Consider the following 17,836-nt stretch of genomic DNA (forward strand, 5'->3'; position numbering starts at 1 on the left):
CCTTTAAGTAGATAGCTCCCTAATACCATGGGAATTAGGGAGTTATCTACTTATTCATTCCTGTCATTACATGACTGGCCAAGTAACTTACATTTTATATGAATGTATGTTACTTGATTGTTGTAAGTGTTGCAAATGCTTACAGGTGAATCCTGGCTATGTTTGTATACTTTTTATTTAAAATTGTATACAATGTAACATTTTTCTTCTTTAGCTGGGTAAGTATATTAGTACTTAGGCAATACTGTGCTTCGGAACTTCGGCAATTCGGTCATTTCGGAACTTCAGAACTTCGGCACTTCGACACTTCGGAAATTCGGTCATTTCGGAACTTCGGGACCTCGGCAATTCGGCACTTCAGCAATTCAGACATTCGGAAGTACCCGAATGTCCGAATTGCCCGAAATTCGTCCGAATTCATATTCGGACCGAAACGAATTGCACATGTCTAATAGCTAGCCTGTTCTATTTCTGTTATTTTAGTGTTTAGCTTTCAATCCCCTGCAGCATATATTACTATTTTATATTTGGTGTCATTGGGATATCTCACAGCAATTTTATTATGCCCAAGTCCAAAGTGCCTTCCACCCCTCTTCCCCCTGGGGAAATGGATATACCCCATGTTTTGGAAAACCCCTCTGACAGCTCTGGTTCCCCTTCCTCTGCTGGTGACCCTATGTCTGTACCTGAGGATGCCCAATCCCTGGCACTACAGAGCTCCGTTTCAGACGCCATTATGGCCACCATGGGCTCAATGTCCTCTGTCCTTTCCCAGACTATTTTGCAAGCTTTACTTTGGCCGCAGAAGGCTCAGCCATGCCGACGCGCTTAACGCATCCTGCTTTAAGCCCTACAGGAGATGTTCCAAGAAAGGCTACGGCCAAATCCAGGCACTTAAGTCCCCATGCCTCCAGAAACATTACGACTGGTGTGACTATATCCACCCATGATAGCGTGCCTATGTCACGCAAGAGAGCCTTTCCGCACCAGGCAGAATGGGTGTGACAGTGGAAATGTGCTAGAGCACAAAAGGAGAGGGACTCCGACTCAGAAATCGGGTCTTGTGAGGAGGCTGATGCTGAGTCCGTATGTGACTCCAATGATGAGATTGGCCGCAGTACACTGACCCTTTTGCCCCTTCCCTATCAGGGTTGGTAATGAGTGGCTCTCGCAGCGACTCCCCCGCTAGCAAGGCGGCGCGCAACAAACTCAGGGCAGAATGTCCTAGACCCCTTATTCCCAGTAAAGTCTGTGAGACCCCAATTGTTGATCCCAAAATGACCCAATTTATTTCCAATTTATTTCCAGATGGGATGGAATCCCCTCAAGGGAATGGATTCCGCTTTAAAGTCATGCCAGGACAAACACCTGGACATTTTTGGTCCTTTGGCCAAACTGTTTAACCTGGCTGAACTAGCCAGAGCTGGAAACAGGCAGGTTAACCAAGACGAACTCCGTGGATGGGTGCAGAGGGCAATCTGCATAGCAGGCAGTGTGAACACCTCCCTGTCTATAGAGCGGTGTAAAGCCATTCTTTTTAAAATTGAGCCTAAACTCGCTAACCTCGCTCTCACGGAGTCGGGCAAAGACGCCCAAGGCCTGTTGTTTGGAGAATCCTTTATAAAGGATCTGAGGCGCTTTGTGGCTGCTTTTACAGCCCTGGACAAGGCACAATCCTCTATGAAGAGGGTATTTCAGGGACGGGACAGCCTAATTACCATGCCCGTGGATTGGGACGAGGCTCCTACAACCAGAGACCATCCTACCAGGAGACGAGACATCAGTCCCCTTTCTTCTTTCTGAAGCGCTCCAGAGGCTTCAGAGGGAACCCCAGTTCCAGACGCCCTTACGGTAAGCTTCCATCTATCTCATGTTTTTTCCAATACCTGTGTAAGGGGCAGACTCCGTCATTTTTTCCAAGCCTGGTCAAACATCACCTCAAACCTGGGTTCTGACCAATGTGAGGGGTTTCACATAGAGTTGGTCGACACCCCGTGTCACATTCCTCCCCCTCACCCTATTTTACTTTCAGGGACAGACTGCGCCTTAATAGACGAGACGCTGTCGGCGCTCCACAAGAAGGGGGCGATAGAACGGGCCTCAATGTCCCCCACAGGGGTTCTCAGCAACATCTTCCCTGTAGAAAAGAAAGGTGGGCAGATGCGCCCAGTTATATAGTTAATAGACACACGATCCAGACATCCAATCGGAACAGGAACCGTCACCAAGGGCGGGGCTTACCGGTGTTTGACCATTTTTGGCGCGAACGCTGCACTCATACCCCCAGCATGTACTAAGTATAGTGGGCTATTTAAGGAGCTCCCGTGGACTTGACCCACTGTTTAGCCTCAGAAGAAGGCGCGTTCTGTAGCGCCGAAACACGTGTTAGGTAGCAGTAGGAAGGATAGTTTTAGTCTGGTAACCGACCTGTATAGTTTCCTTGGAAGATTAGCTAGTCAGTTTTTTCTGGGCTATGCACCTTTGAACGATTTGAATAAGGGGACGGGGAAATCGTGGGTGATGGGGTTGTTTGATATATATTTTTCGTCAGATCTCGTCATTCTCCATGCTGGTTTATCTCTGTGGAGAATTGACCAATAGATCTGAAGTTTTCCCCTCCCATTGTTTGTTCCCGTCCTCCAGCAACAGCAGTGCAGTAGATGGTATACAGATTGTTACATTGTATCCATCGATCTGCTAAACTCTGACTAGCCTTCGATTACATTGTTGATAAAACCGCTTCTGTCACTATTTTTTGTCACAGGTTTTCCCATGTGTATATATACTTGGTGTTATAAGCAAGCACCACACTGGAACTGTACATAGTGACTACAGGATTGGTTTAAATTCTTCATTTCTACATTATACAATCCCGTGAAGGATTGCTCCTGTGAGACGGAATATACAGGTTGGGGGGATCTGTAGCTGTACTGAGCTTTACATCCTGTGGGCAACACCCCTAGGATATTTATCCCCAATCCAGACACTTATCCTCCTATTTTAAGTTTATTATTATTTTCTTTTGTTTAAAACTCTTCACAAAGGGGTTTTTTTTATCCAACAGCCACCATTAAAGGTTACGTTTTATAATTCACTGTACATATGTATAGCTATGCACTAGGGGGCGCCCTACCTCGTTTGACCTACCCAGGTCTACTTCTCAACTAACACATGTATGTGAGGGTTACCCCCTGTCTTGGTCGCCCCCAGACACACACCCAGTTGCTTCCCCTTTTTTGGGTATCCAACTACTCCATTTATTTAATTTACAAGGTTTCAATACCTGAGTGTGTCTTCTATAATTTATAATCTACTTCCGAGTGTGCTTAGTTTCTTGCAATCAGTATGGCCAATTTTTTGAACCAACTTAAAGACCCAGATCAGTGGTGTATGGACGCTGATAAAGTGTTCACTGATAAGGAGAGTGTGTTTGTTTCTCAGGACACCAGCATTGATTCCAAGTTTAGAGTCATTTCCAATGCATGTAAACAACAAATTAGACTGGGATGGGAAATCTCATCCATCCAGAATTACCTTAACAAATCGATGATCCCTAGAGGCCTCAGAATACAAGTAATGCCTAATATACAAATGGAGGATGCTGCCCTCCTAAAAGAATGGGAGGAAGCAGCAAATCTATGCTCCCGTACCTTCATGGACATTATTTGTAGATTTGAGAGCCAAAGGTTGGAGCAAATTAATGCTAATGTTAAAGATGCAGTCGAGGCTGTACAAAATAATAAAGACGATCCAACCTTTGACTCCCAAGAGCTTAGACTCCAGCAAAACCTAAATAAATATAAAGATATCATAAAAAATCGTAAACACAAAAAGTTCATAAGGGATAACTCGGACTACAAAAATGGACGAGTGTACAGAAGGTTTAATAGGAAAAATGTACGCACTGATTCAGACCAATACTCCACATCAGAGTATGAGACGTCTGACACAGACACTGAGGGCTCGAGCACAGGTTCAATACCCTCTAATACTACCCAAACTAGAGGCATCCTAAAGAAAGGGGTGGCTTTTTTAGGCCAAAACCCCCGAGAGGGGGAACCCCAACCACAGTACAGGCAAACAAGGTACAGGGGGAGGGCGCGCAAACGGTACTAAATACCAGCAGCAAAATCATCAACCTCTCTGATAAGGCACTCACTGAATCTCAGGTTAAAATCCTTGCGAAAGGGCTGTCTTTTGTCCCTGTCCCCTCATTCAACAAGTTTGAGTGGATAAAGGATATTCATCTTTTTGGAAGAAGACTAGCCCTGCACAAATTCTTTCTCATTGAGAAGGAAAAAAGAGCAAAGGAGTTGGGATTCAGTGTGAGAGAATACCAATGCCTTAATGAACTGGTATCTTTATTGGATGAGAATGAGGGTTTACCCTCTCTACCGTACACTGATCTACGATACAAAAGCAAATTTACACCAAACATCAAAGATTTCAAAAATATAGATATGTTCGTAGAATCAACCTGTAATATGATATCTGAGCTGAAGCTGGAGTCCCTCCAACCCCGACCACATAGCAACCTCTCTAGAAACGAATGGCAAGCCTTATGCGCTCTACAGGATGATGATGACATAATCATCAAGCCAGCAGACAAGGGGGGGAACATCGTGGTACTAAATAGAACACAGTATATACGATTAACTCTAAATATACTTAAAGATAGAACCACCTATAGAATACTAAGTATAGACCCCTCAGTTAAGTTTTTGTCGACTTTAAAGAATCTCCTGGACAAGGCCTTTGATGACAAAGTTCTGGGCAAAGATGAATATGCATTCATCTACGTGAAATGTCCGACTGTGTCCACATTCTACTGCCTACCAAAGGTACATAAACATTATGAGACACTGACAGCTAGACCCATTGTGTCCGGTTCTAACAATATAACCTGCAAGGCTAGTATCTACTTAGATAAGATCCTTCGCCCCTTTGTAGAAAAACTTCCCTCCTACCTGAGGGACACAAAGGACACTTTGAAGTGTTTAGCGTCCACTAACCTACCAAGAGATGCCATCCTGTGTAGCCTTGATGTAGAGGCATTGTACTCGTCCATTCCACACTCTCTTGGGTTGAGACACACCAAACATTATTTAGAAACACGAGGGCCTGTACACCAACGGCACACCTCCTTTGTATTGGACTTATTACAATTTGTCCTGACCCACAATTTCTTTTTGTTTGATGGCCAATACTATCACCAGGTGCAGGGTACAGCCATGGGCACATCTTGTGCGCCATCGTACGCCAACCTGCACCTGGGTTGGTGGGAGGAGAACGTGGTCTTTTCCGTTAATAACATCAAATATACTGACCACATTTTTATGTGGAAAAGGTTTATAGATGTCTTGGTGGTCTGGACAGGCACAAGGGAATGCTTCACGTCCTTTGTAGAGAGTCTGAACCTTAACGACCTGAATTTAAAATTCACAATGGAAATAGGGGGGTCGTCCCTCAACTTCCTTGATTGTACGTTCAGCATCTCCCCTGAACAGACCATCAAGACAACCTTATTCAGGAAACCCACCGCTACCAATACAATGCTGAGGTGGGAAAGCCATCACCCAACTACCTTAAAGAGAGGCATCCCTATTGGACAATACCTCCGATTGAGGAGGAATTGCTCGAGTGAAGAGGACTTTATCAACCAAGCTAAGTCACTTAAGGCAAGATTTAAAGAGAGAGGATATCCTAATCGCTGCTTAAAACAAGCTTATCAAAGAGCGTTACACAGCGATAGATTGGAACTCCTCAAGGACAAACCAACCCCTACAGAACAAGCACCTACCCGGTGTATTGTTAATTTTGACTCAGGGTGGGATCAAGCAAAAAAGATAATGAATAGATTCTGGCCACTCCTATCCCAAGACCCCCACCTCAAAGGGACGGTGACCCAGCATGTATCCCTCACAGCACGTAGAGGCAGAAATTTAAAAGAATCGTTGGTACCTAGCCACTTTTCGTCCACAAAACCCTGCCACAACTGGTTATCTGTGCAAGGTACATACAAGTGTGGAAAGTGTGTGGCGTGTCAATATATACAGAAGGACTCCAAGCACCTCACAGACTCAGGTGACCAAGTGGTCTGTGATGTTAAGCAGTTTTTTAACTGCAGTACCAAGGGCCTGGTATACCTCCTGAGTTGTACGTGTGGCCTCAGATACGTGGGCAAAACGATCCGCCCCTTTAAGAGACGTATCATGGAGCATGTACACTCAGTTAGGAACCAGAGGGACACCCCTGTAGCGAGACATATAAGAAATCAACACCACGGGGACCCAGGAGGTGTTAGGTTCGCAGGGATAGAAAAGGTGACCCTAGGTCGCAGAGGAGGTGACCTGGACCACACTCTCCTTAAAAGAGAGTGCTATTGGATCTACAGGTTCAAATCGTTGGCCCCCAATGGATTAAATGAGGGGTTTACGTTTACCCCCTTTATTGATAAACATTAGCACCCGGAAATCATATCTCTGTAATCATTGTATATATGTACATATTGTTTATTTAGACTGTATACACGATTATATATATTTTTAATTCACTTACTCTTAGTCTAAGCTCCGGTGAATCTCCAAATCCCACATACATTTGCTGGGTTACATTGAATGAAGTAACACCCACCCACTGGCATACGACAGTAGCCCCCTTTACCGCAGGCCCAATCCTATACTGTCAACATGACGCCGTGTTTGTGGGCACTTCACGAAATTAATAAACACCAACTCTTTGTGCAGTCATCAAGTTTCTTGCAATAGGAACGAATATGCCCCCTCCTCTCTTTGTGTATTCCTTCTTTCCCTGATACTGTAATCATATATACTTGAGAGTTGGCAACTATGCTTGATAAGCATCCAGATACCGACCCAACATCTCCGTATGCAATGATCTAGGTAACCTTGAAGAAAGGATTACCCCCATTCAGAGACTGCCTTAACTGGAGTCCGTTTACTACCAATCAGGTCTTTATACTGGACTAGGTACTATTGTGACTATTTTCCAGTTTAATGGAGTTATTAATTTCACGAGGTGGTCTCAATCTGTATGTTTGATGGGGATCTCTTCATATCCTACAAGTATCCGTCTGGATTTTGCTGTGTCTAACCTAACGGCCAGATGATTCCAGCAAGTATATGGTTAATAGACACACGATCCAGACATCCAATCGGAACAGGAACCGTCACCAAGGGCGGGGCTTACCGGTGTTTGACCATTTTTGGCGCGAACGCTGCACTCATACCCCCAGCATGTACTAAGTATAGTGGGCTATTTAAGGAGCTCCCGTGGACTTGACCCACTGTTTAGCCTCAGAAGAAGGCGCGTTCTGTAGCGCCGAAACACGTGTTAGGTAGCAGTAGGAAGGATAGTTTTAGTCTGGTAACCGACCTGTATAGTTTCCTTGGAAGATTAGCTAGTCAGTTTTTTCTGGGCTATGCACCTTTGAACGATTTGAATAAGGGGACGGGGAAATCGTGGGTGATGGGGTTGTTTGATATATATTTTTCGTCAGATCTCGTCATTCTCCATGCTGGTTTATCTCTGTGGAGAATTGACCAATAGATCTGAAGTTTTCCCCTCCCATTGTTTGTTCCCGTCCTCCAGCAACAGCAGTGCAGTAGATGGTATACAGATTGTTACATTGTATCCATCGATCTGCTAAACTCTGACTAGCCTTCGATTACATTGTTGATAAAACCGCTTCTGTCACTATTTTTTGTCACAGGTTTTCCCATGTGTATATATACTTGGTGTTATAAGCAAGCACCACACTGGAACTGTACATAGTGACTACAGGATTGGTTTAAATTCTTCATTTCTACATTATACAATCCCGTGAAGGATTGCTCCTGTGAGACGGAATATACAGGTTGGGGGGATCTGTAGCTGTACTGAGCTTTACATCCTGTGGGCAACACCCCTAGGATATTTATCCCCAATCCAGACACTTATCCTCCTATTTTAAGTTTATTATTATTTTCTTTTGTTTAAAACTCTTCACAAAGGGGTTTTTTTTATCCAACAGCCACCATTAAAGGTTACGTTTTATAATTCACTGTACATATGTATAGCTATGCACTAGGGGGCGCCCTACCTCGTTTGACCTACCCAGGTCTACTTCTCAGATGCGCCCAGTTATCAACCTCTGGGCCCTGAATACTTTGGTGCGCTACCGCCACTTCAAGATGGATGGCATTCATCTCCTGCGGGATTTACTCCTGCAGGGAGATTGGATGGCAAAATTAGACCTCAACGATGCATACTTGACGGTCCCAGTGACTGAAGCATCCAGAGACTTACTACGCTTTCTCTGGAAAGGCGACACTTGGCGCTTCACATGCCTCCCATTCAGGCTCTCGTCAGCTCCGTGGTGCTTCACCAAATTGATGCGCCCTGTCATGGCTTGGTTGCGCAGTCGAGGAGTACGACTGATAGTCTACCTGGACGACATCCTCCTCATGGCACAGGACCGTTCGGTCCTCCTGAAACACCTACAGTGGACGATGGATCTCCTCTCTCGCCTGTGTTTCCTCCTTAATTGGGAGAAACCCTGCTTGTCCCCTTCCCGATGCAAGGAGTTCCTCGGGTTCAAGGTAGACTCAGAAGCGGAATCTCTCAGGCTCCCTCCGGCCAAGATACGAGCCATCCGCAAGGAACTACGCCGCAACCTAGCGCGCCCCCAGCTGTCACAGCGTCATCTGGCACGGATCATTGGCCTACTGGCCTCCTCAATCCAGGTGGTGTTTCCAGCCCCTCTCCATTATCGTACCCTCCAGCGTCTGAAGATCGCACATCTTCGCAACTGGGCATCCTATGCAGACATGGTTTCCCTGGATGCGGAAACCTGAGACAAGCTGACCTGGTGGATCCACAACCTATCCGCTTGGAATGGCAAGGCCATCTTCAGTTCCCAACCGGAATTCATGGTGGATTCAGACGCAAGTCTCCACAGTTGGGGTGCCTACTGCAATGGTGTGACTCATAGGCGTGCGCAGCCTATTGCATTAGGGTGTGCACCCTAAAGCACAAGCACACGCGGCGTGTATGTACTATGTGGGTGTTTGTGTGTGCGTGCTTGTGAGGGTGCTGTGAATGTACTGTGTGTCAGGGTACTGTTTGTGTGTGTGTGTGCACTTGTGAGGGTGCTGTAAATGTACTGTGTGTGAGGGTGATGTTTGTGTGTGAGGGTACTGGTAGTGTGCTGTGTGTGTTTGTTAGGGTCCTGTTTGTGTTTGTGAGGGTACTGTTAGTGTGCTGTGTAGTGTGAGAGTGCTGTTTGTGTAATGTGTGTGAGAGTGCTGTGTGTTTGTGAGGGTGCTGTGTGTGTGGGTGCTGTATGTGTGTGTGGGTGCTGTATGTGTGTTGGTGCTGTGTAAGTGTGTTGGTGCTGTGTGGGTGATGTGTATGTGTGTGGGTGCTGTGTATGTCTGTGGGTGCTGTATGTGTGTATGTGCTGTGTATGTCTGTGGGTGCTGTATGTGCGTGTGTGCTGTATGTGTGTGGGTGCTGTATGTGTGTGGGTGCTGTATGTGTGTAGGTGCTGTGTATGTCTGTGGGTGCTGTGTATGAGTGTGGGTGCTGTGTATGTGTTTGGGTGCTGTGTATGTCTGTGGGTGCTGTGTATGTGTGTGTGTGCTGTGTATGTGTGTGGGTGCTGTATGTGTGTGGGTGCTGTATGTGTGTTGGTGCTGTGTATGTGTGTGGGTGCTGTGTATGTCTGTGGGTGCTGTATATGTCTATGGGTGCTGTGTATGTCTGTGGGTGCTGTGTATGTGTGTGGGTGCTGTATGTGTGTGGGTGCTGTATGTGTGTTGGTGCTGTGTATGTCTGTGGGTGCTGTGTATGTCTGTGGGTGCTGTGTATGTGTGTGGGTGCTGTGTGTGGGTGCTGTATGTGTGTTGGTGCTGTGTATATGTGTGTGTGGGTGATTGTGGGGGGTGGAGGTACATTACTTAATATCCCCCCTCCCTTCTTACTTTATGTAGGGAGGGGGGATCTTTCCTTGCTGCTTTCCCTGGTGGTCCAGTGGAGGTGGGGGCAGATCAGTTATCCCCCCTCCCTTCTTACCTTATGCCTGGGAGGGGGGATCCTGCTGCCGCCATCCATCCCTGGTGGTCCAGTGGAGAGTGAACTCTAGCCCCGCAGGGCTAGAGTTCACTCACGCGAGATCTGAGCGTTGCCGCGGCAACGCTCAGATCTCGCGAGAGGAACCCGGCGGAGCTGCTGGCAATAGCTCCCCGGGTCCTCTACTGCCTCCCTCCATGCCTGTGGGCCGGTGAGGGGAGGCTGAGAGCAGAGCCGGCACTCGGATAGTGCCGGCTCTGCATGAGCCGGCAGGGGAGATCCTGAGATCTCCCCTGCCGGTCTCAATACATAGCGCGTGCCGCGGGGATTAGGGTGTGCCCAGGCACACCCGGCACACCCCGTGCGCACGCCTATGGTGTGACTACCGGGGGACGCTGGTCGGAAGACAAATGCCATCTCCACATCAAGGCCCTGGAACTCCTGGCTGGCTCCTTTGCGATCCGGAGCTTCGAGAACGGGACCGCCAGTTCTGCATCCGACTGCACATGGACAACATCTCTACAGTTCGCTATGTCAATGACATTGGGCGGCATGCATTCGGCTATTCTGGCACGCTTGGCAAAGGACTTCTGGGCTTATTGCTTGGCCAGGAATCTGATCGTCCAGGCGAAATACCTCCCCAGTCTCCACAACACCCATGCGGATTGGAGTTCACGCTATCTGTCGGACAGCAGCGATTGGAAATTGGATGTAGAGGTGTTCTCCACTATCTCGTCTCTCTGGGAACCTTTTGCCATCAACCTCTTCGCTTCCCGGCTCAACGCCCAACTACCTCATTTCTACAGCTGGTGCCCAGATCCAGCCACGGAGGCAGTGGACGCCTTCCTGCAAGACTGAAAAGCCTCACCCCTTTATGCCTTCCCTCTATTTACCATGATTCCTCGGGTTCTACTCCAAGTACGACGCCAGATGGCAGACTTGGTCCTGCTGACCCTATTCTGGGGGACCCAGTCATGGTTCCCACAGCTCCTGGAACTGGCGATAGATGTACCCAGACTTCTGCCATCCTACCAGGATCTTCTGCGGGACCCATTGGGCCAACGACACCCCCTCCTGCTAGACGGCTCGTTGCTGCTGCTCGCATGGAGGATTTCCGGGGCCCCTGGGAAATCCAAGGAGTTTCGGATGCAACTTGACGCCTCCTGGCTGACGGATGGGCTCCCGGAACTAGACGATCATATGGGACTGCTTGGAGAGCTTGGACTGGCTGGTGCCTGGCTCGGGACTTGGATCCCGTTTCGGCACCTGTGACGGCGATACTCCAAATCCTCACTTTGTTATTCGAGGCTGGTCAGGGATATCGCAGATCAGCCATCTCTTCGGCTCACCAAGGTTTCTACAGCTGTCCTGCAAGCCAACACCCCTTAGTGTGCCATTTACTTCGGGGTTCACGCCTGTCGTGTCCCCCCCAGGCATCGATATTCGGCTACATGGAACGTTTCCTGTGTCTTGTCACTGTTTACTTCCTGGCCTCTTAATTCGGACCTCACCCTGCGACAGCTGTCGGCCAAGTTGGCTTCCCTGTTCTGCCTCATTTTGTGCAAACGAGTCTTGGACGTACGGGCCTTGGACTACGATTCTAGGTCTTTCACTCCGGATGGAGTGACGTTTAACATCTCCAGACACACTAAGACGACTATCCATTCGGTTTCGTATCCAAGTTTTCCAACTACCCCGGCGTTATGTCTAGTGACCTGTTTGAGGTAATATGAGCTACGGACAAGTGCCCATCATTCGGTCTCGTCACCTCAGCTCTTTCTCTCGATTCGTCAACCCTTCGCCCCGGTGTCCAGTACTACCTTGGTTTGTTGGGTGAAGTGGGTGATGTCACTGGCCGGCGTGTATACATCCATCTTTAGCGCTCACTCCGCACGAGGGGCTTCAGCCACATCCATGGTGACTTCGGGAGCACGTCTGGAAGACCTGATGAGGATGGCGGACTGGTCCCGCGAATCCACCATCAGAGAATTTTACTTTCGGCCTCCGCCACGTTTTCTCTTCTGTTATTGATCAGCTTTAAACTTGCAATATGAGCCTCCGTGTCTTGACATAAAATTACATGATTTTGCTATTTCACGATGAAAAGTCATGATTCTATGAAAGACACGGAGGCGAGTATTGTCCCACCCTATTATTTTTCTATCATTGTATTTCCTCCCCCCCCCCCCGTTGTTATATCTCTGGTTGGTAAGTATTGCACGGTTTTGCCTTTTTATGTGCATCCATACTGTTAATGTTATGTTTGTCGTGTGGTGGTTTCCTTTATCTGATATTAGGGGCACCGTGTTGTTTCAGTATATCAATACATTATATCTGGGCATGAGCAGTTGATTTTAGTACCGATTTAACGGTTGGGCTCCTGTTTTTATGTTTTCACAGGTTGAGGCTGCGCAGTTGGTGCTGTATAGAAATCCTTACTTCTTCCCAAGACTTCATCACGTTGGCTGGAGATCTATGGATAGTGCTGTGATGGACTCCTCATCGTTGACGCTTCGTCACTTGTTGCTGGTTTAGTCCCAGTTCACGGATGGTTCCTGATGAGTATCCGGCTGGATTTCGGGATGTTTTGTTCTTCTGTGTTCTGGACTGTTCATCGGTTCCTGTTTGCTGGTTTGGTGTCGCATCTCCAAAGAAAGAAGAATTGTGTGGGGAGGTGCTGACTATTATACTGGGACTTGGTATGGGCATGGTCTATCACTATGGTTACCATTTTTTCTTACTGTTTGTATTCTTTGCTGCTATTGGTGGACAGTAAAGAAAGGGTTAAGCAATACTCGCCTCAGTATCTTTCATAAAATCATGGCTTTTCATCATGAAATAGCAAAATCATGTAATTTAGTTTATGGCAAAGGAAAGAGGTTTTTTTTTTTTTTTACCGTAAGAATAGGGATGTGGAATTCTCTGCATGAATATGTGGTTTTATCAGAGTCTGTACACGTTTGAAAAGCAACTAGATGCATACTTGCAAAAACTAAATATTCAATGATCTATTTTTTCAACTGTAGGGAAATAGCTTCTTGATCCAAGGATAAATCAGACTGTCATCTTGGGGTCAAGAGGGATTTTTTTTTCCTAATTAGTTGCAAAATTGGAAGTACTTCCAGTTAGGGTTTTATTGCCTTCTTTTGGATCAACAGCAAAAAAAACGAATGTGAGGATGGCACATTTTTTATTTTTTTAGCCTATGTAACTGTCTCTATACGGTAAAATTTTAGTGTTGATTTCACAGGTGACACTAACTGCACTGTGTGTTGTTGGGTGAGATTTGCTTGTTTAGGTTACACCTAATTTATCTATTTATTCAGCAGACCTGTTTTGTACATTTATGCAAGTGTAAGAGTACAAAATGTGGAATATATTTTGGATTCCCATTACCAGGACCGCAAAAGGTGATGCGAAAGGAGTAATTTTTTTTTTTTTTATTCTTTTTTTTGTTTGTTTTCAAGGGGAGTATAAACATTTGGTGTGCGCGCGCACACCATAACGGGGAAAAGGTAAAAAGTAACAGTTTGTCACATTAAGTGGGGTATACATACAGAGGGGATGCATATGAAGATAACAGTTTATAGCACAAGTTGATACCGTGGCGTGGTCCGTATACATTTGAATTGCCTGTGAACCACTATTGTACAGGGTTGGGGTTGGATGAATGCGAGCTGCCCCATATACCGGTCAGTGCAGGTTGGTTTGTCTGCATTCGGTTAGTGTGTATCGAATATATCCATTAATAAGGACTGCTTTGAGAACCTGGCATCCATTGTAGGAGTTTGCATGAATTCTCTCTCTTTTTAAAGCCACCATTGATCAGACTTTTTACCAGGGTGGCTAAAATATTGCACCAAATCAATAAACTAGCTCTGTCACCTTCTGGTGCCTTTGTATATTATCCAAATACCTCTAAATGATGACATTGCTGCATGGAGTGCAGTGACCCAGGGTTGTTAAGATTAATTATGCCTATCATGCTGTTCCCTGTGGAAGCCACCAAGAACCCATGTCAGAGAGTACAAACCTGATGTCCAAAGTTCAAACCTCCAAAGACATTGTCCTGCTATGAACAAAACAATGCCTTATTTCCACATCTGCCCCTAAAGAAGGCAGTTAAAAACTAAATTTCTGACGCTACATTAACCAAAGATGATGTATAATAGGACAGGTGTTCCTCAATAGCTGTAGAACCAATCATTTGCCATTACTACTATATGCAGTCTCTTTATGTATTGCTTATATTGAAAATATATTTAGCATATTGGCATGCTATTCTAGTTAGAAGGCGTGGACACAAATTAAAATATATATTCAAAATAGAAACAAATAATTGTTTAAGTTGCTGTCCTGTTACACCCTCACATTATCTAGGATGGCTCATTGGTTACACCTGTACTTACACACTCTGGTATTAACTTACTCCTAGTGTTCACTCAGTCGGATGCTACATGTGATCTACACCTAGAGAAGCATTTTACACTATACATCCAAACCCCTATGCAACAAACAAACACTCTTGACACCACCGCTAGGTTTACTCAGCCTGCTTTGACCTAAGCTGACAGAAAGCTTAAAATCCATCTTCCTATGCCTAGACCTCCTCAGATAACATACTACTATATGCTCACTCAACCTAGGCATGCCTGTCTAGCATGTATGATCAAATACAGAGCTCTACAAATCTACCTACGGAGAACCATTAATTCAGCGTGTTTGTACAATACACTAAATGTTAAAAATTGTACAAACAAGCTGAATTAAATTGTACAAACAAGCTGAACAAGCTGTTCCAATAATACCGCGCTTGTGAAAGCTCTTGTGGCTATACAAGCACTGGTGTAATACAACGCAAAAAATATCTGGGGTAGGATGCCAAATCCACACTATACACCATCATGTATTTACTGCAGTTAAAGGGACACTATAGTCACCTGAACAACTTCAGCTTAATGAGGTTGTTCAGGTGAGTGCTACAGCTACCCGGAGCCTTTTTCTTGTAAGCACTGTATTTTCTGAGAAAATGCAGTGTTTACATTGGAAGCTTGGAACACCTCTTGTTGCAGTCAATCAGACGGTCACCAGAGGGACTTCCGAGTTCAGAGGCCCTAAAAAGGCCTCTCGTCCGATGCATTCTGGGTGAAGGCATCAGACTGCCTATCAGCACACAAAGCACTGTAAATGCGCTTTGTGTGCTGATAGCCTGTCAGCACTGCTGTGGGCGTGGCTTCAGCTTCAGCCCAATTGTGGTTGAAGGGGGGGGGGGGGGTAGACCTACTCTCCTTCCCCCCCCGGCCCCCACCCCTGAGCGGCGGGTGGGGGCCCTAAAATTATCAATTAGGGGGGGGGGGAAACCTACTGCCCCCCCCCCCGGCCCCCACCCCTGAGCGGCGGGTGGGGGCCGTAAAATTATCAATAAGGGGGGGGGGACCTACTGCCCCCCCCGGCCCCCACCCCTGAGCGGCGGGTGGGGGCCCTAAAATTATCAATAAGGGGGGGACCTATTGTCCCCCCCCCCGAGCCGTGGGTGGGGGCCCTAAAATTATCAATAAGGGGGGAACTATTGTCCCCCCCGGCCCCCACCCCTGAGCGGTGGGTGGGGGCCCTAAAATTATCAATAAGAGGGGGACCTATTGTCCCCCCCGGCCCCCACCCCTGAGCGGTGGGTGGGGGACCCTAGTTAACCCTTCCCCTCCCCCCCCCCCAAAAAAAAATATCTCCCCCTACCCCCCTCACCCTAAAAATAATGAGGGGGGGACCATTAACTAAAAACCTGTAAAAAAAAAAAAAAAAACATTCGATGTTTTCTTTCTTCTAAAATCTTCTTTCTTCAGCCCCCAAAAAAGGCCAAATAAAAAGCCATAATAACCGTCGCAATTAAAAAAAAAAAAACAAGCGCAAAAAAAACAATCCATGTTCACCCATGGAGGGCTCCGCGCAGACTGAGCTCCGCAGGGCGGGGGAAGGCTTATAAAGCCTTGCCCCGCCCTGCAATTAGGCTAAGAACTGATTGGTGGGTTTAAGCGTTCTGTGTCATTTTACAAAAGTGGGAAAATTCCAAAGAACTTTCCCACGCTTGTAAAATGACACAGAGCACTGTATTTGGATGGATTTCAAGCCATCCAATCACAGTGCTCTGTATCATTTTACAAGCGTGGGAAAATTCCAAAGAACTTTCCCACGCTTGTAAAATGACAAAGAGCACTCTGATTGGCTTAAACCCACCAATCAGAGTGTTCTTAGCCTAATTGCAGGGCGGGGCAAGGCTTTATAAGCCTTCCCCCGCCCTGCGGAGCTCAGTCTGCGCGGAGCCCTCCATGGGTGAAGATGGATTTTTTTTTTTTGCGCTCGGGTTTTTTTTTTTGTTTTTTTTTATTGCGTCGGTTATTATGGCTTTTTATTTGCCCTTTTTTGGGGCTGAAGAAAGATTTTAGAAGAAAACAAAACATCGAATGGTAAGATGTTTTTATCTTATTTTTTTTTCTTTACAGGTTTTTAGTTAAAGGGTCCCCCCTCATTATTTTTAGGGTGAGGGGGGTAGGTAGGGAGATAATTTTTTTTTGGGGGGGGAGGGTTAACTAGGGTCCCCCCCCCTTTGTATTTAGGGCCCCCACCCACCGCTCAGGGGTGGGGGCCGGGGGGGGCCAATGGGTCCCCCCCCTATTGTGAATTTTAGGGCCCCCACCCACCGCTCAGGGGTGGGGGCCGGGGGGGCAGTAGGTCCCCCCCTTATTGATAATTTTAGGGCCCCCACCCGCCGCTCAGGGGTGGGGGCCGGGGGGGGGGGCAGTAGGTCCCCCCCATTGTGAATTTTAGGGCCCCCACCCACCGCTCAGGGGTGGGGGCCGGGGGGGGACAATAGGTCCCCCCCTATTGTGAATTTTAGGGCCCCCACCCGCCGCTCAGGGGTGGGGGCCGGAGGGGACAATAGGTCCCCCCCTTATTGATAATTTTAGGGCCCCCACCCACCGCTCAGGGGTGGGGGCCGGGGGGGGGACAGTAGGTCCCCCCCTTATTGATAGTTTTAGAAAGCGAGCTGAGCAGTCATTCAGACAGCTCAGCTCGAGAACGCGCATTCCGCGCACATGCGCGGTAAAGAGCTCAGGTTCTGCATAGGGCGGCTGTCAATGCCGCTCTATGAAGAACGCGATTGATGCAGCGCGAAGCCGCGCATGCGCACCACATCGCCATGACGCTTCTCTCAGAGAAGCGTCCTATTGGGCCCCGCGATTTTGTCATTTTGACGAAAAAGGGGGCGCGGCATGGCTGGGAGCTCGGCGCTGGAACGGAGGTAAGTTTTCAATATAAAAACACCTCGAATTTCTTTTTTATTAAATGTAAGTTCATATAAAAGCAAGAAGGAAGGCTGGGGGACCTGTCTTTCTTGCTTTTATATGTTGACTATAGAGTCCCTTTAAGACTCACATTTATACAAGTATATAAACACTTATTTTTGAACTTAAAATAAGTATTTTTCTATTCAAACTTTCTTTATAAAGTCCTCTATTATTCTGTTATTGACTTACTGTAACCTTCATTAATTTCTCCTTCACTAATGGTTAAAATTGATTAAGCGCTTTGGACATTGTATGCAAAACATGAGACATTTTTTTTAACCGGACAAAGCAAGTCAAACAGTTTAATGGTTTTCTAAAAATTATTTTCGATGCATAAATCGAACCCCTGAAAAATCCATCATGGTCCCTATAATGTATGACCAACTAAAACAACTTTTTTCACGTTTGTGAAAAAGGACTGT

The sequence above is a fragment of the Pelobates fuscus genome, chromosome 1, assembly GCF_036172605.1.
Source record: "Pelobates fuscus isolate aPelFus1 chromosome 1, aPelFus1.pri, whole genome shotgun sequence".
Classification (NCBI taxonomy): domain Eukaryota; kingdom Metazoa; phylum Chordata; class Amphibia; order Anura; family Pelobatidae; genus Pelobates; species Pelobates fuscus.